The 25,933-nt window shown below is 36.1% G+C and overlaps 1 non-coding gene across 1 annotated transcript; it reads right to left on the bottom strand.

The window, feature by feature from the left end:
* Nucleotides 1–21,645: 21,645 nt before the first annotated feature.
* Nucleotides 21,646–21,750, bottom strand: LOC118001705. The gene has a single exon (XR_004676811.1). It is a non-coding gene; the product is annotated as a U6 spliceosomal RNA (small nuclear RNA).
* Nucleotides 21,751–25,933: the final 4,183 nt, after the last annotated feature.

Below are 25,933 nucleotides of genomic sequence, written 5' to 3'. Positions count from 1 at the left end.
CTGGTTACTATTAAGGTTGGAAACCTTTTCATAGATTTACTGGCTGTTTGGATATTATCGTTTGTAAGTTATGTGTTAAAGTCTCTTGCCCTTTTTGTTTACAGTTGGGTTGCTTATGTTATTATTGACATATAGAAAGTATTGTGCTCTAATGTGACATTTTTATCAATTATCAAGTGCTATGTCTGTTTGAGGTCTGTTTCTGGGATCCCTATTTGATTCCTCTTGTATATTTGTTCATTCTTATATTGATATCATATGGAGGTAATTATTACATTTTAATAAGCTTGATATATAGCAAGTCATTTTAGCTCACTTTGTTCAAGGTTTTCTGGGCTATTTTTAGTTCTTTGCATTTAGATACAAATTCCACGATCAGCTTATTAATTCCTGTGCCAGGCCTAAAATGAAAATTGATAAAGCTCTGTTTGGCATGCATTGAATGGATAAATTTGGAAAGAACAGACATCTTATAATATTGAGCCTTCCAATCAGTCCATTTCTTTAAGATTTATTTTTAAAAATAAATCTCAGTGGCTTTGTTTTCTGTATCAGGGTTTCACACAACTTTTAATATATTTGTAGGTATTTAATATTTTCATGTTACCTGAAATGTTTTAATTTAATTTTCTGTTTGTTGCTGGTATGTAGAAATGCAAATTATTTGTGCAAAGCAATCACCTATCCAGCAGTCTGTTCTAATAATTTATTTGTGTACTCTTTTGGATTTCCTTTATATACAATCACCTTTGATATGATTAGAACTGAAATTTTGCTTTTTTTTCTTTTTAAAGATTTTATTTATTTGACAGAGAGAGACAGCGAGAGAGGGAACACAAGCAGGGGGAGTGTGAGAGGGAGCCCAATGCAGGGCTTGATCCCAGGACCCTGGGATCATGACCTGAGCCAAAGGCAGATACTTAACGATGGAGCCACCCAGGTGCCCCTGAAATTTCACTTTTAACTTTCCAATCTTCACACTTTTTATTTATTCTTACTCTCTAGCTAGGACATCTACTAAAATTTGCTAAAGCATCTAGTATAATGCTGAATAAAACATCCAACAGTGGAGGTCCTTGTCTTGCCTCAAATCATAAAAGGAAATCTTTTAACCTTTCACTATTTAGTAAAATATAGAATTTTATAGATATATTTTTTCATAGTGATCTTTCCCCTAGTTTGTAATTTTTTAAAAATCAGAAATGTATTTTTGATTTTATCAAGTTCTTCTTCACCAACTGATATGAATCTGTGATTTTTTTTCCTCCCTAATTCTGTAAATCTGGTGAATTACATTGATTTATTTTTGAATATTAAACCATTTTTGAATTTGTGGAATAAATCCTACTTGGATATAACATATTATTCTTTCAATAAATATCTAAACTTGGTTCGCCAATATATTATTTGTGATTTTGCATTTATGTTTATGTGAAAGATTGGCTGGGATTTTTTCTTTCTTATAATGTGCTTTCTCAATTTTGTATTAAGATTTTTCTGGATTAATTAAGTGAAACGGTGTCTATTTTTATCTGTTTTTTTTTTTTTTTAAGTGTGTACAAAATTGAAATGGTTTTTCCCTGAAAATTTGGTGGAATTTCCTCTAAAACTCAGGCATTTTCTTTGTGGGAAAATTTTTAATGATTGCCTTTAACTAAAAAAATGTTTATAGAACTAGCCCGACTTTCTATTATGTCTTTTTTAAGTTTGTAAGTAACATTTTTAAGAAATATATCCATTTAAAATTATTTAACTATATTAGTTAGTCTTTAAAAAAAATCATAGTCATGTCCCATTTTACATTAAAATGCTATTTACCTGTGCCTTCTCTCTCTTCTTTCTTTTCATGAGATTTTAACGGATGTTTGGCTAGTGTATTACTCTTCTCAAAGAACCAACTTTTGATTTTGTTGATCATCCCCACTGTGTTTTCTTTTCAGTTGCTATTTATTTATTTTAAAGATTTTATTTATTTATTTGAGAGAGAGAATGAGAGAGAGAGAGCATGAGAGAGGGGAGGGTCAGAGGGAGAAGCAGACTCCCTGCCGAGCAGGGAGCCTGATGCGGGACTCGATCCTGGGACTCCAGGATCATGACCTGAGCCAAAGGCAGTCGCTCAACCAACTGAGCCACCCAGGCGCCCTCAGTTGCTTTTTTTTTAAATATGCTCTTAACTATATCATTTCCTTCTATTTTATTGGATTTATTCTATTTTTATTTTATTAAATTCTAAGTGAAGGATTTTACTTATCAATTTTAAGAATTTATTTAAAATGTACATTTAGAGCTAAAATTTTTCCTTGCTGGTCATCTGTCATTGTATTTTTAAAGATTTGGTATGTTAGTATTTCATTATTTACTTCTATGGATTTTAAAATTTACATTATGATAGTCTGATTACTGAGTTCTTTAAAAGTTTTTATAATCTTCCAGATATGTAGATTTTTAAAAACTCATCTTTTTGTTACTTCTTCAACTGTCATTCAAGAATGTGATCTGCACTTGTGTATATATAAAATTATACTTGTTTACAAATGTATTTTTAATTTTCTTATGTGTCATCTTATGACAAAGCATTTAGAGCTATGTTAAAATGGTGATTTTAACTTCCCATGATGGTGGATTTGTTAATTTCTTCCTACAATTCAATTTTTGCTTTATATATTTTGAGGGTATTTTATTTTCTGCCTGCATATTTAGAACAGTTTTGTAGCTTCTTGGTGAATTAAGTCTTCTAAAAAGTATTATGTAGAGACTCTTACGAAGTTTTGGTTTAAAGTTGTTTTGTGTGATGTTAGTTGAGCGACATCATTTGGTTCCTTTGTTCCAGATACTTTCCATTCTTTAACTTTCAACCTTTGTATCCTTTGTGGTATCCTTTGTGGAGAGCATGTAGCCAGATTTTTAAAAATTACAGACTGACAGCCTGAGCTTTTTAATTTTAAATCAGTGTCAATTGACAATGATTATATATTTGCACATTTTAAATCTTTTTTTAATTTATCCCATTCTTCCTATGTTTTTCTACTTTCTTGCCTATTTGGATGTTAATATTTATATTTCTTTTATATAAGAACTTTAACATTTTCTCAATATACCTATTTTTTCCATATCCTCTCCCAAATGCTCATGACTTTATATTAAGTAGTTTTTTTCTTTAGGGCTGTTTTTCAGCCTTGGCATTTTTTGGCATTCCTATGTTATTTAGAATGTTATTTAGGTTATTTAGAATTCACTTTGCTTCCTATTAGCAATCCTTTGTTATCCTAATCCCCTATAATTAACAATTCTTTATCTTGCCCTATTCAAATTACTATGTGGTTGGACTCTGAAAAATAATTTAATCCATAACAGGATGGAGTAAACTTAATGTGAGATGCAAATGAATCTGAATGGCACAAGAGGTAGATTTAAGTTGCTAATGTCAGGGCTCCACTCAGATCCCTTAGTATTTGGTGGGGTTTTTTCCCCAACAGCCAGCACCAGCAGCTCTTTTATAGAGAATGGCTATTAAATACTGAAGTCCATTGCCTATGGAGAGCCAGAAGACCTGCAAATTGCCTCTTCCCTCACCTTCCCTATAAACAATAGGAGTATAAAAATTCCTGCTACTGGGGCACCTAGGTGGCGCAATCAGTTAAGTATCAGACTCTTGGTTTTGGCTCAGGTTGTGACCTCAGGGTCCTGATCTTGAGGTTTGGAGATGGAGCCCCACCTCAGGCTCAGTGGGGAGTCTGCTTATGATTCTCTTCCTCTCCCTCTGCCCCTCCGCCCACTCTCTCTCTAAAATAAATAAATCTTAAAAAAAAAAAGTTCCTGCTACTTTGGCTGGAGTCAGGAGAATGCCCAGGTGTGGTAACTTTTAGAGGATCAGACTGAAGCTACAATACCGATAGTACTTTGCCCTTGTTACTTCCCCAACTGTTCACAAGAATCTTCATCTCAGGTTCTCTTTCTGAGGAAGTTGATATAAGACACTTAGTCCATCTGTTCTACTAGTTGTATTTCAGATAGTGTATGTTTTTCAGATTGTAATATTTGAGATAATTGTACTCAGTACAATTTTGGCCCGTGTACTCCTATCTATCTGGAGATACTAGCTTCTGTATATGATGAAATGTATTGGGGAATTACAAGGGCCAGACTGTAATGTGTTTCCCCCCTAGTGAAATCAAGGATAAAGGAAGTGAGAAACCTTAGGACAGAAGCACTATGTCCCCCAAGACAATGCATAATCTTTGCCATTTATTTTTCCAATAAGCTTCTCATTAGATGAGGGTTTTTTTTTTAAATACTGGGGGGAGGTTGTCCTTCTAGTTTGTAATCTAAGAGCACCAGGAGTTCACAGATGGAGGGGCAGAGGATTTAGTGCTCAGACTGTCAATTCCAACGGTTATTTTAGTCAACATTTTAAGCAAGTAGAATTTTTGCACATCCTTCATATTATTCTCATGGACAGCTTCATTAATATATGATCATTTTCCCTGCTTTCTATAGTGAGAATGTAGGCATGATTCCAAACTGAGAGCAGGGACAGACAAACTAAAGTTTAAAAGATGTTTCTCTATTTTCCTTTTTTTTTTCTTAAGATTTTATTTATTTATTCGACAGAGAGCACAAGCAGGGGAGCTAGAGGCAGAGGGAGAAGCAGGCTCCCCGCTGAGCAAGGACCAGCCCCGCCCAAAGCGGGACTCAATCCCAGGATCCTAGGATCATGACCTGAGCTGAGGGCACACGTTTAACCAACTGAGCCACCCCAGGCGCCCCTCTATTTTCTTACTGTGCCACCAGCCAAACTACTTCGGGCTACTCTATATAGTTGAATTCACTTTCTCTCGCAAGAGTTTTCATGGATTCCACACCTCACCCCCACCCCTATTTCTAGATACCTGTTTTCCTCTATAGTTGATTTTCCGAAAGGATCCAGCATTGTGTTCATTTTTAAAATTCTGGCAGGAACCGAAAGCCTTGCTTTGGCACACATTCCATAATTCAACCAGAACATTAACAATAACTTTGTAAGTAAAAATATTGCCACTCTGGAGAAAGGAAAAATAGATCCTCTATATGCGTCAAACCTCTGGTTCAGCTATTCACAACCTTTTGGGAGAGTACGCTTTCTTTTTCTCCCAACATAACTTACAGTTCCGGTAAAAGGGAGAGGGAAGATAGAAGACCGCGCAGGGGAGTCACAAAGCCAGGGAGAAGGCAGTGGGATCTCCCCAGGTGTTCGATGAGTGCTTGCCTTGCTTGTTTGAGTTCCAGAAGAAATAAAGATGACACCGATAGGCTGGGAAGGGCTCAAAAACCAAGACCAAGTGCTTCCTATCCGGAGCGGGTGTACAGCCCTCCGAAAGCCGCACTGCGGGACGCCGGAAGTGTGGGACGACCGGTGTCTGAAGTGTGGGCGCAACGGCTGCTGGGTACCGCGCAGGCGTCCTGGAGTCCCTCACCGCCCCGCGAAGTGGGCTTGGCGGAAAGGTGGTGGAAAGGCTCTCTGTGCAGGTTCTCCTCATCCTCAGTTTCACTTTGTGGTTCCTGCAGAGGAAGAATGGGACTGTCATCTGGGCAACAGTTGCTGCTGCCGGTAAAATTCCACACCCCTCAAAATGGGCAAAAGGACAAATAGCAGACTTGCCTGGATTCCTCGTTACCTGAAGATTCTATTCTAACAGTTGTCCCAATGTTGATTTCAGCGGACGTATTTTTTAGCTGTTTTTTGAAATTCTGTTAGAGCAAGTTGAAAGTGTAATTAGCTTCCCAGCCAACCAAATTTATGCGTCTCAGTCAAACATATTTAAGTGTTACTGTGCCTTCAAAGAACTATTGATTTCTGAAGTGTGTTTTGAATGATTTTTTTTTTTAACTGTTTGGATTTAAGTTATGCTGCAGAAGTCTTAGTAAGAAACATTTGGTTTTGTACAGACTTTATTTCCACTAAAGGTTATATCCTGACAACCTTCCCCCACCTCCCCAAACTAAGAAACAAATCACAAATTCTCACCAACATGTTGAAGACCAGTGAAGAATCAGTGACTCTTAGAAGCAAAACAATTGCTCTTTGGATTTTTCTTCAGCTCTTGGAGTAACTTCCAGCCTGGGTCTGACTGGCATTCCCTGTATTCATATCAAGTACTGAACTAGCTGTAGGAAAGTCAAGGCCTGCTCTCCTCACGACCCTCAGCTGAGCACTCACTTCCTCCTGTTGGCAAGGTGGACCTTGTACTGCTCCTGGAACAAACTCTAGAAAAGAGCAAATATTGAGGAAACTAAAATTGGCAATACTTTACAGAGATAACTTGCAGATACGTAATTAAGAGAAAGTCAAGAGGTCCATAATCAATTCCTTAAGAAGAAATTTTTATTTTTCTCTTCTAAATGCAGAAGAAAACTATCCAGCAGGTAGGAACTCCCCCTCCGATTTTTTTTTTTCCTTTTTAAGGTAAGAGTTGTGCAAATATAAATAATCTAGAAGTAACTGAGCAATACTACATGGTAGTCAATAGTTTTAAGACTAATGGGGGTAAGAAGTGGCAGCAGTCTTAAATTAGCTGGTCAGCCCTCTGCTATTTTATGAGTATCAAGGTGGTTCTTTCTGGTGTATTTAGTGGCTCACGCTTTTATAGAAAATAGATACCAAAAAATACAATAAACTTTTATTGTACATACTTGCTTTAGATATGCCATGAATATTTAAACTCAAATTTTAATTGGAGCAACAAGAAAAATCTAATACAGTTTTGCAGTGAGAACGGTGTGTGTGCTTCATTTGATTTTTTATTCAGAATGAATACAGACTCCTTTCATCTGGTATTCCACCCATTAGTAATAATAGTAGCAATAAAAGGTTAATCAATTCCTACTGAGAATGGAAATTGTATGTGAGAAAAAAGCTGCATAGTTAATAGTAATTCTTTGAAGAACAAAGACCAAGATCTCTTCTTTATTAATTCTTTTCTCCATATCAATTGCATTTTTCATATTCTTTTATTTGAGCACCACTGGGGTATTTGTTTTTAAGAAACAATATTTGATATCTTGGTGTAGTATCCACTCGTTTACAGTGTACCCAGTGTCTGAACACATCGTAGAGTTTTAATAAATGTTAAATAAATACATAAGACAATGTTTAGCTATGCCATGTTCTATAATACTTGATTTCAGTATGAAGAGAAAAACCTTTTTATAGGCTTAATATTACACTTTGCCAAGTAATAATAATAATATTGAAACTTGCACTTGAATTCTTAGAAATATCACAGAATCATAGCAAGTGAATGCATGGTCGTGATTGATTTTTATTTTGAACAAAACAGCTATAAAACATATCAATTGGAGGGCGCCTGGGTGGCTCAGTTGGTTAAGCGACTGCCTTCGGCTCAGGTCATGATCCTGGAGTCCCGGGATCGAGTCCCGCATCGGGCTCCCTGCTCGGCAGGGAGTCTGCTTCTCCCTCTGACCCTCCCCCCTCTCATGTGCTCTCTCTCATTCTCTCTCTCAAATAAATAAATAAAATCTTTAAAAAAAAAACATATTAATTGGATAAATTTGAGGACTAGTTGTTAGATAATATCAGGGGCTTATTGTTAATTGAGTTGAGATAAAACTCCTTTTATATAAGAAAATATCCTTATATTTTAGAAGTACATAATGAAATATTTAGGGGTAAAATGTCATGATGTATGTAATTTATTTTTAAGTTTTTAGCAAAAAATACATGAATATAGCAAAGTGTAAACAATTGTTAAATCTAAATTTTATATGCTTCTCTCTGCTTTTCTCTGTTTGAAATTTTTCATAACAAAAATACAAAGTTAAGACCAAAGAAAAAGGAGGAAGGAAGGAAGAACACTAGCATTGTTTAATAGAAAAAACAAAACAATGAATATAGAATCAGGACACCCAAGATTAGGGGTCATAGCTAATACTATATATGTAATTATAGTTAAGCGATGTAATTGCTCTGAATTTAGTTTTCTCATTTTTTAAAATGAGTACTCCACAATGAAATACTACTACATATCCACCTGATGGTTAAAATTAAAAAGACTGATAATATGAAGTGTTGGCAAGCATATGGAACATATGTTGCTGATAGCAGTATAAAGTTGTATTACCACTTTGGAAAACTGTTCAACATCTTCTTCATATATATAGAACCTATGGCCAAACAATTCCACTCCCGGTTACATACAAAAGACAAATGAGTGCGTGTTAACAAAAGTATTATGCAAAATGTTCACGGTTTTATTAATAATAGCAACAATATCAATAGGAGAATGGATAAATATTGGTATATTCATACAATGAAATGCTATGCAGCAATAAAAAATAACCAACTCTGGTATATGATACAATATAGATGAAATTTATAGATACTATATTGACAGAAAGTAGTCAGGCACAAACACGTATTTATTTTATGGTTCTATCTGTATGAAGTATGAGAACAGACAAAACTAATCAGTGATAATAAATAATAGTGGAAAACTTATGGGATTCTGGAAATGTTTTATATCTTGAGTTGGGTGTGATTACTCAGGTCCATATACATGTAAAAAAAAAATCATGCTGTACACTTAGGGTGAGAGTTCTTTATGCACTTTCCTGTATCTTTGCTATCCTTCAAATACGTAGAATAAATAAAATACAATATTAATATCCAAATCCCAGGAGGGAGGAGCAGATAAGATAATGTATCATTGTTTACTAAATTATATAAATTAAATTATAAAACACTATACAAATTTCATATATTTTCATCTTCTAAGCTAAACTGTAAAATTTTTACTAGAAGTAAGAGTTTAATTTTAAGTTGTGACCATTATTATTTGTACTGTTTGACCCACAGCTTTTCGAAATCCAATTCATTTTGGACTAAGCCTTGCCACAGCCTTATCCTTAAATTATCATTTTCACTGTTCCATTGTTGGTGGAAAAATTTACTTGAGAGAGAGAGATTGTGAGAGAGAGCATGGTGGGGGGAGGGCAGAAGGAGAGAGAGAAGCAGGCTCCCCACTGAGCACGGAGCCTGATGCGGGGGCTCAATGCAGGGGCTCAATTGGGGGGCTCAATTCGGGGACTCAGTGTGGGGGCTCAACGCAGCGGGGCTTGATCTCAGGGCCCCGGAATCATGACCTGAGTCAAAGGCAGATGCTTAACCAACTGAGCCACCCAGGAAACCCTATGCCTTTAATATTCTCAAAGAGACATACTAGCTGCTTTGGTAAGGTTTAAAGCTAGCTTTTAAATGGGAGATTTTAGTGCTCAGACCTTTAGATATTACTCATCAAGAATACTTGAATGTAAGTACTCACCTCCCATGATTCCCGTCTTTCAAAACATCAAGTACAAATTGGTCTTTAAGAAGTGTGCAAATGACACGTAATATGCTGAGCAGCATGTGATCATTTGAACCGAAGATTTGAAAATAGTTAAATCACTCTGAAATCTCTGGAGACTTTATAATTCAGGCACAGAGGGCCCCCATTCTGAAAGGTAATATATCTTTTTAAACACCCCCTTTTTCTGTTCTCATCTTCCAAGGTTTCATTTCATAAAAAAAAAAAAAAATGTTAGTTGACATTATAAACAGATGCTGGAAAAGCACTCATCCAACTCATGAAAAATTCAGCATAAGTTTTAAGCAAACATAGCAAAATCACTTATTAGGAAAAAATGCAGTCTGATAGATGACCATGATTATTAGGTAAATTATTCATTTTTCTTCACAAAGCAATCACCCAGTGAAGACTCACTCATTATTCACAGGTTGTCAGGGAATACAGGGTGAGAAGTGAGGATGTGGTATGAGTTTGCATTGCCATGTAAGTTTCAGAGAAATGCTAGAGTGCCCCAAAGCTACCTGAGTGCAGTAAGAAGTCCAAATGAAGCCAGGGTAAACATGAAGTCTGGGATCACAAATTTACAAAGGATCCATTGTAAAATTAACATGACAGTGCTACAGAGCCAGACTAAACTCTCATAGAGTCATCAGAGCCCAGAAATTTTTTTTCTAGCTAAAATCTAGCTGCATTAGGGATGTAAACACAAATTCATGACAGTCTTATTTTCAAAATTCTCAAAAACAAAAATAATTATAAATCTGAAGCAGCACTTGAGTGGGTTGCATGTTAAGATATTTCTGTCAGAGACTAAACTTTGAAATAATCATTATTCCGGCTATCAGGTAACACTATACATTGTTTTATGCTCTGTAAGCTTCAGAAAATTCTAAATGTTACATATGAATTGGTGCAACATTTAACTTGCTAAGTAAAGATATTTATTTCAGTGTGTGTTTTGTGGAAATTAAAAATTACTTTATAGTTTTATCTAGTACAATTGTTCAAGAGAAATTATTTTCCTTTTGAGCCAATTGCATACCTTTTCATTCAGACCAATCAATCAATATTTATGGCCTTTGTTGTCCAGTTGTATTTGAAGTTGGTTTTGAGGATAAGTTGTAGTCAGAATAGTTCTGCTCTCCCATGTCTGCAGATAATCATAGAGGATATAAGATAGATGTCACCTATTTTAACCCAAAACTCAGGGTTGCCTTTTAGCTGAAAAGTAATGTTTTCACAGCTCATCATACATAATTCAGTCCTATTTTCTTTCAGGGTTTATCTGTATCACAGAGTTGTTATGTGGCTTATAGTTAGGACACTGAAAAATTCTAGTTTATTTTGCAATGTAGGGCTCAACTCTTACCACATATTTCGAATTGGGTCATATTCAGAAATAAATATATATCTTTCATACATAATCCACAATCCAATAGGTTTTACTACCACATAGATCCAAGAAGAGATCCCATAGGAAATATATATCTATATTAAAAGTAAATTTGGAAATCTAGTCCCATCTCAATAAAAAGTAACTCTCTTTGGGGGAAACTGGAGTAATGACTGATCAAGTTATACCTAAGATTAAATAGCAAATCACTACAAAGTAATATTCAATGTAAAGGAAGCTGAACTTTTAGTTCAATTTGTTCCCCCCAGTGAAACCCTGTAGGCAATCTGGCCCAGAGTTACAGAATCAAAGGAGCTGAAGGCAGGGGCGTTAGGAGTTGGCCTGGTCTGTCTTCCCACCTTGATATTTGATTACAGTAAAAAGGCCACGTGAAAATTTGGTCTAGAGTAAGTTCACTAAAAAATCTACTTACTATAAATGAGTGCTTACAATCACAAAGACAAAGTAAAATGTTATACTGAAAGATCTTGGACTGGAATTTCTCTTTCTGCTTATCTTTCACTTCCTGCTTTGCACTCACTTTTGAATTCTTAAATACACAATAAATGACCTTTTTCTTCTTAATGATATAGTTGGCCTTTTAAAAGTTTTAGCCTCTTTTAAAATGATTTGTGTGAGACACACATTTATTTACACTCTTTGCATTTAAGTGTCCAAAACTAGATGTGGATTAACATTTAAGAATTGAACAGTGAGTTCAGGGAAGTCTGTGGAGTAACACTGAAAAGTCAGGAGAGGAAAGAGCTGTTGGAGGTTGGAAAGCAAGGTGGGGATTAGCAGGAGGCCATGCACCGCAGACTGGTCACAACAGGTGATTCTACCAGCACTGAATAATTATTAGGGAATAATGAGTAGGAAGAAAGTTTTGAGAATGATTGGGCTAAAGCATAGGCAAAAAAACAAACCAGCCTTTTGTGTACTGCTGACCCTGTTTAACCCAGTGATTCTGGACATTTTCTCCATTTTGGCAGGTTCCATTCCACTAATTGATATGTTCCACTTATTCTCTCTGAAAGGTTTCTTTCTCTGGGTTATTTTAGATATTCTACTAGATGGTATTAGTTTCTATATCAGTGAAAGATTTTGGTTTCCTCACTCCTCTTTCCTCCCTTTCTCCCTTCTTTCAGCAGTTATTACTAGCTCAGATAGAGGAGTAATCTAGATGCTGGGATGTACCTAAGTGAATAGAACTCCTGCCTTGAGGTTGCTTGTAGACTAACGTGTGAATCAGACAAATGATATACATATTTTTATTTTTCTCCACATTTACTAAGGGTTTGATACTCAATCTAATTAAGTCCTAAAAAAACGTATGAAGTCACCTGTATTAGTAAGCTCAGTCTGCCATAACAAAATGCCGTAGACTGGGTGGCTTCGAACAAAAGAAATTTATTTTCTCACAGTTCTGGAAGCTGGAAGTCTTAGATCAGGTTGCCATAATGGTCAGGTTCCAATGAGAGCCCTTTTCCTGGCTCATAGATGAGAGAACTATGGTGTTTCTTCCTCTTGTTATAAGGCCACAAGTTTTATTACATCAGGGCTCCATTCTTAGGATCTCATTTAACCTAGTCACCTCCTTAATGGCCCCATCTCAAATATAGTCACATGGGGGTGGTTAGGGCTTCAACATATGAAATTTGGGGGATATAGTTCAATTCATAGTATACCTCAGTAATATCTACTTCAGTGATACCTTCCTTCCCCCAGTTTGAATCCACCTAAGCTGTCTTCATCCCAGGTCTACTTCCAGCCAATTATTTAATATTTAAAAATTTCCAGTTCAAGGGGCACCTGGGTGGCACAGTCAGTTATCTGTCTGACTCTTGGTTTCGGCTCAGGTCGTGATCTCAGTTCAGGAGATTGAGCCCCAATTGGGCTCCATGCTCAGTACAGTCTGCTTAAGACTTCCTCTGCTCCTCCCCACTTTCTCTCTTTCTCTCTCAAAAAAAGAAAAAAAAAATTTCCAGTTCAAAAAACCTTCTGTCCTCTTTTTGCTTACTTTCCAGTTCAAAGAATGTGATCTATAACTAATGTAGCGTTTTGATGTATAATTATATATTTTGTCTTCCCTATGAGTGCCTCAAGGGCAATGTCTCAATTATCTATTTCTGTGTAACAAATCACACCAAAACTTAGTGACTTAAAATGAGGATCATCATTTTATTACTTTTCTTGGTTTTCGTGGGTCAGGAATTTGGGAAGGGTTTGACTGTATGGTTATGGCTCAAAGTCTTTATATTAGTATGCTCAGACTGCCATTACAAGAAGTTCAAGATCAAGGTGCCAGCAGGGTGGGTTTCTTGTGAAGTCTCTCTTCCTGGCTTGTGGTCATCTTAAATACCTTTTGATGTCTGTCATCACTGTGTTCTCACATGGCCTTTTCTTTGTGCAGACATGAAACGAGAGAGATCTCTGGTATCTCTTTCTTGTCTTATAAGGATACCAGTTCCATGGATTAAGCCCCACCTTTATGACCTCATTTAACCTTAATTACCTTCTTTTTTTAAAAGATTTTATTTATTTATTTAGAGAGAGAGAGAGCAAGCCTCAGCATGAGCAGGGGGAGGGGCAGAGGAAGAGGCAGAGAGAGAATCTCAAGCCGACTCCCAGCTGAGTGAGGAATTTGTGGCTGGGCTTGATCCCATGACCTGCGATCATGACCTGAGCCAAAATCGAAGGTTAGATGCTCATCAGACTGAGCCACCCAGGTGCCCCCTACATCTTAATTACTTTCTTAAAGACCCTATCTCCATATACAGTCACTCTGGGGGTTAGGGCTTCAAGATATGAATTTTGTGCGGGTCATGATTCAGTCCATAGCAGTCGACAATCTCACATGGATGGAATTGAAACACAGGACTGGAGGAGCTGGAGCTGTTTGAGTCTCTTTCTCTTTCTTCATATATTCTTAGGATCTGACTCTGTGGTCTGTCCGTGTGAATTAGTTTTTCTGTTTTGTTTTGATTTGTTTTTACTTTAATTCCAGTTAGTTATTGTAGTTTCAGCTGTACAATATAGTGAGTCAATTCCATACATCACCTGGTGGTCATCACAGTAAGTGCACTCCTTAATCCGCATCACCTATTTTCCCATCCCCCCACCCACTTCCTCTGGTAACCATCACTTTGTTCTCTATAGTTAAGAGTCTGTTTCTTGACAACCTTGCTCACTCTTTTTTTTCCCTTTTGTTTGTTTTCTTCCTTAAATTTCACATATGCATGAAGTCATATAGTATATTTGTCTTTGTGTGACTGACTTATCTTGCTCAGCATTATACTCTCTAGCTCTATCCATATTGTTGCAAATGACAAGATTTCATTCTTAGGACTGAGTAATACTCCATTATATATATAACACCAACTCTTCTTTATCTGTTCATCAACTGATGAACACTTGGACTGCTTCTGTATGTTGGTTCTTATAAATAATGCTGCTATAAACACTGGGGTGCATGTATCCTTTTGAATTAGTGTTTTTGTAGTCTTTGGGTAAATACCCAGGAGTATGATTATTGGATAGTAGCGTAGTTTTATTTTTAACTTTTTGAGGAACCTGTATACTGTTTTCAGTTTGCATTTCCACCAACAGTGGAAGAGTGTTCGCCTTTCTCCATGTCCTCCCCAGCCCCTATTGTTTCTTGTGTTGTTGATTTTAGCCATTCTGGCAGGTGTGAGGTGATAGCTTATTATAGTTTTGATTTGTATTTCCCTGATGATGAGTAATGTTGAGCATCTTTTCATGTGTCTGTTGGCCATCTGGGTATCTTCTTTGGAAAAATGTCTATTCATGTCTTCTGCCCATTTTTTAATTGGATTATTCATTTTTTGGTGCCAAGTTATATAAGTTCTTTATATGCTTTGGATACTAACCCTTTATTAGATATTTCATTTGCAAATATCTTCTTCCATTCCATAGGATGGCTTTTAGTTTTGCCGATTGTTCCCTTTGCTGTGCAGAAGGTTTTTATTTTGATGTAATCCCAATTGTTTTTTTTTTTTTTCTTTTATTTCCCTTGCCTCAAGGAGCATATCTAGAAAAAAAAAATTGTTATGACTGATGTCAGAGAAGTTACTGCCTGTGATCTCTTCTAGGATTTTTATGGTTTTAAGTATCATTTAGGTATTTAATATAATTTGAGTTTATTTTTGTGTATAATGTGAAAAGCGGACCAGTTTCATTCTTTTGCGTGTTGTTGTCCGGTTTTCCCAACACCATTTGTTGAAGATACTGTCTTTTTCTCAGGGAATATTCTTTCCTGCTTTGTGGAAGATTAATTGACCATATTGTTGTGGTTTATTTCCGAATTTTCCATTCTGTTCTATTGATCTGTGTGTTTATTTTTGTGCCAGTACCATGCTATTTTGATCACTACAGCTTTGTACTATAACTTGAAGTCTGGAATTGTAATGCTTCCAGCTTTGCTTTTCTTTTTCAAGATTGCCTTGGCTACTTGGGGTCTTTAGTGGTTCCATATGAATTTTAGGATTGTTTGTTCTAGCTCTGTGAAAAATGCTGTTGGTATTTTGAAAGGGATTGCATTAAATGTGTAGATTGCTTTGGGCAGTGTAAACATTTTAAGAATATTTGTTCTTCCAATCCATGAGCATGGAATATCTTTCCATTTCTTTTCGTCACCTTCAATTTCTTTCATCAGTGTTTATAATTTTCACGGTATAGGTCTTTTCACCTCTTTGATTAGGTTTATTCCTAAGTATCTTATTTTTAGTGCACTTGTAAATGGAATTGTTTTCTTAATTTCTCTTTCTGCTTCTTCATTATTAGTGTATACAAATGCAACAGACTTCTGCTCATTGGTTTTGTATCCTGCGACTTTACTGAGTTCACTTATTAGTTTTAGCAGTTTTCTGGTGGGGTCTTTTGGGTTTTTTGTACATAGTATCATGTCATCTGCAAATAGTGAAAGTTTTACTTCTTCCTTACCAATTCGGATGCTTTTTATTTGTTTTTGTTGTCTGATTGCTGTGGCTAGGACTTCCAATACTATGTTGAATAAAACTGGTGAGAATGGACATCATTGTCTTGTTCCTGACTTTTAGGAGAAAAGCTCTCAGTTTTTCCCTATTGAGGATAATGTTAGTGTGGGTTTTTCATATATGACCTTTATAACTCTAAACCTACTTTGTTAAGGGCTTTTGTTTTTGTTTTGTTGTTTTTGTTAAGGGTTGTTGTTGAGGTGTTTTTTTTTTTTTTTATCATGAATGGATGTTGTACTTTGTCACATGCTTTTTCTGCATCTAGTGAAATGATCATATGATTCTTATCCTCTCTCTTATTGATGTGATGTATTATGTTGATTGATTTGTGAATATTGAACCCACTCTTCCAACCCAGGAATATATCCCACTTGATCATGGTGAATGATTTTTTTAATGTATTGTTGGATTGGTATGCTAGTATTTTGTTGAGGATTTTTGCATCTTTGTTCATCAGAGATATTGGCCTGTAGTGCTCTTTCTTTGTGGTGTCTTTTTTTTTTAAATTTATTTTTTATTCTTATGTTATTCCCCATACATTACATCATTAGTTTTAGATGAAGTGTTCCATGATTCATTGTTTGTGCATAACACCCAGTGCTCCATGCAGAATGTGCCCTCCTCAATACCCACCACCAGGCTAACCCATCCTCCCACCCCCCTCCCCTCTAGAACCCTGTTTGTTTTTCAGAGTCCCTCATCTCTCATGGTTCGTCTACCCCTCCGATTTCCCCCGCTTCTTTCGTCCCCTCCCGCTACCTTCTTCTTTTCTTTTTCTTAACATATATTGCATTATTTGTTTCAGAGGTACAGATCTGAGATTCAACAGTCTTGCACAATTCACAGCGCTTCCAGAGCACATACCCTCCCCAGTGTCCATCACCCAGTCACCCCATCCCTCCCACCCCACCCCCCACTCCAGCAACCCTCAGTTTGTTTCCTGCAATTAAGAATTCCTCATATCAGTGAGATCATATGATACATGTCTTTCTCTGTTTGACTTATTTCACTCAACATAATACCCTCCAGTTCCATCCACGTCGTTGCAAATGGCAAGATCTCATTCCTTTTGATGGCTGCATAATATTCCATTGTATATATACACCACATCTTCTTTATCCATTCATCTGTCGATGGACATCTTGGCTCTTTCCACAGTTTGGCTATTGTGGACATTGCTGCTATAAACATCGGGGTGCCTGTACCCCTTTGGATCCCTACATTTGTATCTTTGGGGTAAATACCCAGTAGTGCAATTGCTGGATCATATGGTAGCTCTATTTTCAACTTTTTGAGGAACCTCCATACTGTTTTCCAGAGTGGCTGCACCAGCTTGCATTCCCACCAACAGTGTAGGAGGGTTCCCCTTTCTCCGCATCCCCGCCAACATCTGTCGTTTCCTTGTTAATTTTAGCCATTCTGACTGGTGTGAGGTGGTATCTCATTGAGGTTTTGATTTGGATTTCCCTGATGCTGAGCGATATTGAGCACTTTTTCATGTGTCTGTTGGCCATTTGGATGTCTTCTTTGCAAAAATGTCTGTTCATGTCTTCTGCCCATTTCTTGATTGGATCATTTGTTCTTTGGGTGTTGAGTTTGATGAGTTCTTTATAGATTTTGGATACTAGCCCTTTATCTGATATGTCATTTTTGTGGTGTCTTTATCTGGTTTTGGTATTAGGATAATGCCGGTCTCCAGAACGAATTTGGAAGTTTTCCTTCCTCTTCTATTTTTTGAAATAGTTTGAACAGAATAGATATTAATTCTTCTTTAAATGTTTGGTAAAATTTGCCTGTGAAATCATCTGGTCCTGAACTTTTCCTTGTTGGGAGTTTTTTGATTCTGATTCAATTTCTTTGCTGGTAATCATTCTGTTCAAATTTTCTATTTCCTCCTATTTTGGTTTTGGTAGGTTATATGATTTTAGAAATTTATCCATTTCAGGATGCCTGGGTGGCTCAGTCGGTTAAGCATCTGCTTTTGGCTCAGGTTATGATCCCAGGGATCGAATCCCACATCAGGCTCCTGCTTAGTACGGGGCCTGCTTCTCCCTCTGCCTACCACTCCCCTTGCTTGTGCTCTCTCTCTCTCCAACAAATAAATAAATAAAATCTTTTTAAAAAAAAGAAATTTATCCATTTTTTCCTAGATTTCCGATTTGTTGGCATATAGTTTTTCATAATATTCTCTTATAATTGTTTGTATTTCTGTGGTGCTTGTTATTACTTCTCCTCTCTTGTTTGTGATTTTATTTATTTCGGTCCCTCTCTTCTTTTCTTGATAAATCTAGCTAGAGGTTTATCAGTTTTATTGATTTTTTTCAAAGATCCAACAACTGGTTTCATTGATCTGTTCTATTATTGTTGTTATTTTTTTCTATATTATTTATTTCTGCTCTAATCTTTATCATTTCTTTCCTTTTGCTGGTTTTAGATTTTGTTTGTTGTTATTTTTCTATCTCCTTTAGTTGTAAGGTTAGAACGTTTGTGATTTTTCTTGCTTCCAGAGGAAGGCCTGTATCACTATAAACTTCCCTTTTAGAACTGCTTTTGCTGCATCCCAAAGATTTTGAACCATTGTGTTTTCATTTTCATTTGTTTCCACGTACTTTTTAAATTTCTTCTTTGATTTCCTGGTTGACCAATTCATTGATTAGTAGCATGTTATTTAACCTCCATGTATTTGTGGTCTTCCCAGATTTTTTTCCTTGTGACTGACTTTTAGTTTCATAATGTTATGGTCAGAAAAGGTGCATGGTATGATTTTGATCTTTTTGAATATATTGAGGTTTGTTTTGTGGCCCAATATGTGATCTATTCTGGAAAATGTTCCATGTGCACTTGAGAAGAATGTGTATTCTGCGGTTTGGGGATGGAACATTCTGAATATATCTGTTAAGTCCATCTGGTCCAGTGTGTCATTCAAAGCCATTGTTTCCTTGTTGATTTTCTGTTTAGATGATCTATTGATGTAAGTGAGTTGTTAAAGTCCCCTACTATTGTTGTATTATTATCAATTAGTTCCTTTATGTTTACTATTAACTATTTCATGTATTTGGGTGCTCCTATATTGGATGCATAAATATTTGCCATTACATCTTCTTGTTGGATTGCTCCTTTATTATTATATAGTGTCCTTTGTCTCTTGTTACAGTCTTTGTTTATAGTTGTTTTATTTTTTTAAGATTTTATTTATTTGCGAGAGAGAGAATGAGAGACAGAGAGCATGAGAGGGAGGAGGGTCAGAGGGAGAAGCAGACTCCCCGCCAAGCAGGGAGCCCGATGCGGGACTCGATCCCGGAACTCCGGGATCATGACCTGAGCCGAAGGCAGTCGCTTAACCAACTGAGCCACCCAGGCGCCCCACAGTCTTTGTTTAAAGTCTAGTTTGTCTGATATAAATATTGCCACTCTGGCTTTCTTTTGACATCCATTTGCGTGATAAATATTTTTCTATCCCCTCACTTTCAATCTGCAGGTGTCTTTAGGTCTAAAATGAGTCTCTTGTAAGCAGCATATAAATGAGTCTTTTTTTTTTTTTCCATTTGTCATCCTATGTCTTTTAACTGGAGTGTTTAGTCCATTTACATTCAAAGTAATTATTGATAGACACATGTTTATTGCCATTTTATTACCTGTTTTGCAGTTGTTACTGAAGATTTTGTCTTATCCTTTTTGTCTTTCTCTCTTTCATGGTTTGCTGGTTTTCTTTACTGATATATTTGGATTTCTTTCTTTTTATTCTTTGCAAGTTTATTAGGGGTTTTTGATTTGTCTTCTGCATATAGCAGTCTATATTAAGTCAATAGTCATTTAATTCTGAACCCCTTCTTTACTTGTCTACTTCCAACGTTTTAGGTATATGTCATCTTTTACATACGTTTATTTTGTGATTTCCTTGACTGGTATTTTAAAAAAATTTCTATTTTTACTGCTTCTGTGTTTCCTACCTTTAAACTGTCATTTTTGGTCTTTCCTTTCCATTTAAAGAGTCCCCTTTAATATTTCTTGCAGGGCTGTTTAGTGGTCTCTTGACCACTCCTTTAAATTTTGTTTTTCTGGGATTCTCTTTATCTCTCCTTCTGTTCTGAATGATAACCTTGCTGGCTAGAGTTTTTTTGGCTGCAGATTTTTCCTATTCAGAACTTTCAATATATCATTCCACTCTCTTCTGGCTTGGAAAGTTTCTGCTGAAAATCCCTTGATGGCCTTATGGTGTTTCCCTTGTATGTAACTTTCTTCTTTCTCTTTCTTTCTTTCTTTCTTTCTTTCTTTCTTTCTTTCTTTCTTTCTTTCTTTCTTTCTTTCTTTCTTTCTTCTTTCTCTTTCTTTCTTTCTTTCTTTCTTTCTTTCTTTCTTTCTTTCTCTTTCTTCCTTTCTTTCTTTCTTTCTTTCTTTCTTTCTTTCTTTCTTCTTTCCTTCTTTCTTTCTTTTTTGTCTTGCTGTTTTTAATATTTTTTCTTCATCACTATATTTTGCCATTTTAATTATATGCCTTGGGGTAGATGGTTCTTGGAGGAGTTTCTGTGAATGCTGCCTCCCTGGGACACACTCTGAGATGAGCAAATAACCTCTCCACTGTATGCATCAGGTGTTCTTTAGATCACTGTTTCCACACTGTAGATCTGTAGGCTGTTTGCCCTGTATTCTCTTCTCCCCAGTGCCTCTGGGCTCTCCCTGAGCCAAGCCCACTGACCTTAGAACTCCAGGCTGTAAGCTCCATTGGTTGCAAGAACTTGTGAAATTTGGCCCCTCTCACTTTCTAAGTCAATTGCTGTGAGGATTCATTTTCCCTGTACCCTTCTCTGCAACTGTGGTCCCTCCCCACTGTGGTAACCACAATCCATTTCTCTCTCAAACCAGGTCTCCACATTTCCTCCCTTCTTCAGTATGCCCTCTTCTCTATCTTTAGTTGTGGGATTTGTTTAGCCAGCCTTCAGGTCAATTTCTGGGGTATTTAGGATGATTTGATAGTTATCTAGTTGTATTCATGGGACAAAGTGAGTCTAGGGTCCTCCTACTCTGCTGCCATCTTCCTTTCCATGTGAAATAGTTTGGGCTCAGCATAGAAGTCTTAGGGTTGTTGGGCACCTGGGTGGCTCAGTTGGTTAAGCGACTGCCTTCGGCTCGGGTCATGATCCTGGAGTCCTGGGATTGAGTCCCGCATCGGGCTCCCTGCTCGGCAGGGAGTCTGCTTCTCCCTCTGACCCTCCTCCCTCTCATGCTCTCTGTCTCTCATTCTCTCTGTCTCAAATAAATAAATAAAATCTTTAGGAAAAAAAAAAAAGAAATCTTAGGGTTGTTAGACTGCTTACATGGCATCTGGCTTCCCTCAAAATAAGTGTCTCAAGAGAGTAAGGCAGAAGAACATAGCATTGTTATATTCTTGTGTTAAAATCACATTTTATTACTTCTATTTTATTTTATTTATTTATTTGAGAGAGAGAGAGAGAGAAACAGCATGAGAGGGGGGAGGGTCAGAGGGAGAAGCAGGCTCCCCAGCCGAGCCGGGAGCCCGATGCGGGACTCGATCCCGGGACTCCGGGATCATGACCTGAGCCGAAGGCAGTTGCTTAACCAACTGAGCCACCCAGGCGCCCTTTTTTTATTTTATTTTATTTTATTTTATTTTATTTTATTTTATTTTATTTATTTATTTGAGAGAGAGAGGGAGTATTACTTCTGACATACTATGTTTGTTGAGGTAAAATGTCATCTAGATTCAAGAGAAGGAGACAGACTGCCTCCTGATGGGGGGAATATCATACTTATATAGTAAAAGAGCATGAGGGTTAAGAGTTATTGTTACTGCTATTTTTGGAAAACCTGACTTACCATAGACAGGAACCATGTTTCTACAAATTTTACATTACCCATGCTTAACACAGTGCCCAATATGAGATGGCCAATAAGTAGTTTTTATGTAATCCTTGCAGAGGGGTCATGGTAATCTCCTCTGTATTGTTCCAGTTTTAGTCTATGTGCTGCTGAAGTGAAAATCCAGTAAGTAATTTTCAAAAAAGGTTTACTGCTCTCAGTTCATGTGCATATGTTTTTCTGTTTGAACTTTCTGGGGTCAGCCTTTTTAAATTTTAACTCATTGTTTATAATTGTAATTGAAAAAAAATGAGACAAATTTGGATACAATAAACAGTAGCAGGACTCATAAAGAACATCTAAACATATTTCTATATTAAATGTATTAATTCTAAAATGAACCTAGAATGCCATTTTACTTGACATTGACTAATCGGTAATGGTATATTTTTTCAAATTTGATCTGATTTATTTTAAAATGGACATACATATACACACACATACACACACACACGATTGAGAGAGAGAGAGAAAGATGGATTATAAGGATTTGGTTCACATGATTATGGAGGCTGGCAAGTCCGAAATTTACAAGGTTGAGCAGTAGGCTAGAGACTCATGGAAGAGTTGATGCTGAAACTGAATCCAAAAACAGTCCGATGATAAAATTCCTTTTACTTCAGGGTAGGTCATTCTTTTTCTTAATACCTTCAACTGATTGGATGGGACCCACTCACATTATGGAGGGTAATTTGCTTTACTCAAAAGTCTACTGATTTAAATATTAATCTCCTCTTAAAAAATACCTCCATACCAACATCCAGATGTGTTTGACCAAATATCTGGGCTCTGTGGCCTAGCCACTTGACACATAAAATTAACCATTACAGACACTAATGATAGGGTTGGTTATTGTTTTCACTAAGAACGTTAAAAACCTTTAAACCCACATCAGACAGAGATTTTACTTGTGAAATTATCTCAAATAGCTGAAGTCTGTTTTCCAAATTTTCTCACTCTGTATGTTTGTGTGGAATTCTCAGGATATGGTATGAAAAGGTTAGGCTAACTGCAATAGTTAGCCTAATTGCAATATTTTAGTTGCTTAACACAATGAGAGTTTATTTGTTTTGTTTTTTTTTTATTTTTATCCAAGTTTTATCTGAGAAATTATTACTGACGAAAATCACTGTGTTAAAAAGCAGTAAAATTTAACAAACATTTACTGAATACCTATTATGTATCATGTGCTGGTATGATATTGCATTCTGTAATTGAATATTATTTATCAAAAGTTGCATATAGTAGAATGTTGTATGAAGCTAATTTTTTTTAGTATTTTAAAGTTTTAAAAATAACTTTATTGAAATATAATTGATATACAAAAACCTTACATATTAATTTGGCGATCTGCAAATACAGAGAACAGACTGATGGTTGCCAAAATTTATTTATTATTTATAGAAAAGCTTAGCATCCATGAGGCATATTGAGCATCTAGACTGTTTATAGCTGTACCTCTGCCTTCCTTTACATTCTCAGCATCATCTCTTCTCAGCTGGTATATGGCAAAAGGAGAAAGTGAGGAGAAGCTCTCTCTAGGTGGAAGGGAGCTGATAAGTGCAGGCTAACAGTGTCTCAAGGAATCAGAGGAAGTCATAGATCTTGGTGAGCAATCTTAGGCCATCATCTAGGGGCGTGAGAGTTCTGGGTACTGCCCTCCATCCAGCAGTGAAAAATTAATTTAGGAGTAGCAACAGAACAGGAACCCTAACTAGAGGTATCCACATTCTTTTTAGGGTACCCCATTTCTTGATTGGGATGTGACATAAGGTTTTTTACTTTCCATTCCATAAATATACTTAGAGTGTAGTACCTCTATTTTAACTATGTATTTTAGTTTAAGTCTTTAGGAAGAGAGAAGATTCTGTAAAATTTCTCTTTGCTGGAAAACAAGAGACTAAAAACAAGACTCGAGGCTTTAGATCAATCAATGTTTCCATCTGGTGAATGTTCTCTTTGATGGCCTCATTTAGAACTTCAAGAGGTTTTGCTCAAATTTAAAATTCTCATTACAGTCCCTGCCAAAGCATCTTAAATGCAAAACAATGTTAACTTTAAAAATTTAGAAATTGCTAAAGGAGATGTACCATTTAGAGCCAATAACTGAAAACTGTGAGATAAAATGGGTCAGAGAAAAAAATTCTAGCACATTCTATAAGACTGTTGCTCTCTGAAAGTAAAAGTAATAAGACCTTCATTATGGTTTAAAGGTCCTTTTTTTATATAGAGCTATATTCACTTTTTTCTGTAGCCTGTAGGTCCCATCCCAATTTATAGGGAGATGTGAATTATAGCTGATGGAGGGTTCTCCTAACATTTGCCCCTTTCCTCACCTTTGGAATGAATCCCAAATGGACTTGGTTTTATAAGTTACATGTTTCTTCTGTTCTACAAGTAATATTGATTGCCTTCAAATCCATTTCTTTTTCTTCTAGAAAAGAAGTCATTTTTAGTGGACCAAAAAAAAAAGTACATTCATTTTGTTTTCCCCAAAAGCACTTCATTTTATCATTAAATTAACCTTGGCCTACCTTAGAGCTCCTCAATGGCTACCGATTTTAAGCTTTCTCCATACCAACATCTCATTCTTACTGCATTTTAGAGATGTCTTAGTAACTTAACTATTTTTGCTATGAAGGTTTTTCCGTATTTTATATGGATTCCCACAACACATGTGTTTTCAAATTTTAGTTTCCACTAAATTCTCATAGGCATAATTTTCCTTGCACATTTTCCTACTTGGATTTTTAATTTTACTACCTTCTCTATACTAAAAAAAAACTATAATATTTCTTTAAATAAAATAGAAAAGAATGAGTAAGCATCAGGAAAGTGTGCAGAGCCAGCATAGTGATAGATTGGCAATTTCTTTATAATTATTTTTACCATAATTCTTACACAGATAGTACACAATGACTTCAACAGAAGATATATGTATTTAAGTTTTCTTGGGAATATCAAACACAATATACTAGAGGTACAAGACATATTACCATATATTCATAATGCCAACAAATTGTAAACAACTTGATTTAAAGATTGTTTTTCAAAATTAATGCTTTATTTGCTATATAAATGAAGGATAAGATAGGCAAAGGGAAAATAGTCCCAATTTGCAATGGAAATGGAAGAAAGGGAGAAGACCAATGTTTAGTGAGTACCCTCTTTAGGTCAGGCTCTTTCATACAAATTATCTCATTGATTCTCACAATATCCTAATTGTATATGTATGTAATTGTTGCTACCATGTATAGGAAAAAATGAAGACTCATTTCAAGTAATAAACAGAAGGTTACACTGCTAATAAAAAAACATGGGGTTTAAAACAACTCTGTGGGACACCAACTCTGGATATTTATGACACTATGACTGTGGGGCCTGGAGAAGACAAAGAAATGTAAGAAATCCATAGGATGGCTTTGAGCACATGAATAAGTTATTTGTAAAAATGATATTCAGCCATCTTCAAATCTACCTATTCCAGCATTTGATAAAAATGAGAAAATTTTATTTAATTGGTTATAATGTGAATCATGTGCAAAGTGATGGTAAAGACTATGAATTTGAACTCCACCAGACAATTTTTTTTATGATTTCATGGATGACTAAATTAAAATAGTTGAAGGATCACTAAACATACAGGATTGATTACTAAAGCAGCTAGCTGAATCGTTTTCTTTGGCTGTCTTTGAGAATGAAGGAAAATGAATGATCTTTCCAAGTTAAGTAGATGGGAGAGAGAATTCATTTTCCACAGGTTCTTCAACACACAGCTCCTCTGAGAAATCTACCTTAATGAATTACCTTAACAACTGAATCTTCTATCCTGTGCTTCCTCAAACACTTAATGTACCATAATGTTTTGTATAGTCATTTGTATCCGGTTACTGTAAGTTCTGTAAATGTGTTTGGAGTGTTGCTCAGTGAACTAGTTAATAAACTTCTTCAGGACGGTGATCAGCTCTCTAAAGTTTTTGTATTGAGGTGCATGTGAGGGAGGAATAATGAGAGATAAGGGCAAGGAGACCAATATTTTAGTAAAAAAAAAAATAGAACAGTAAATAAGACTGAGAAGTAGGGGACTTAAGAAATAAGAGGAAAGTCAATAAGAATAGTACCATGAGTCAAGAGAAGTTGACTCTAGAATGAAAACCACAGAGAGGTTGATCAGAATGGGATTGACAGGTGGCTGCTGGTTCTCAGTAAAGTGATTGATGGCAGTTTTATTAGATTAATGAGAGAATAAGTAGACTCTAGAAGATTGATGAATGAATTGGAGATGAGAAAGTGGAGGCAGTTAG

This window comes from Mirounga leonina, unplaced genomic scaffold (assembly GCF_011800145.1).
Source record: "Mirounga leonina isolate KUSES-001 unplaced genomic scaffold, KU_Mleo_1.0 Mir_53, whole genome shotgun sequence".
NCBI classification, from domain to species: domain Eukaryota; kingdom Metazoa; phylum Chordata; class Mammalia; order Carnivora; family Phocidae; genus Mirounga; species Mirounga leonina.
Note: the sequence above shows the minus strand (reverse complement) of the source record. Positions and strands in the feature narration are given on the sequence as shown.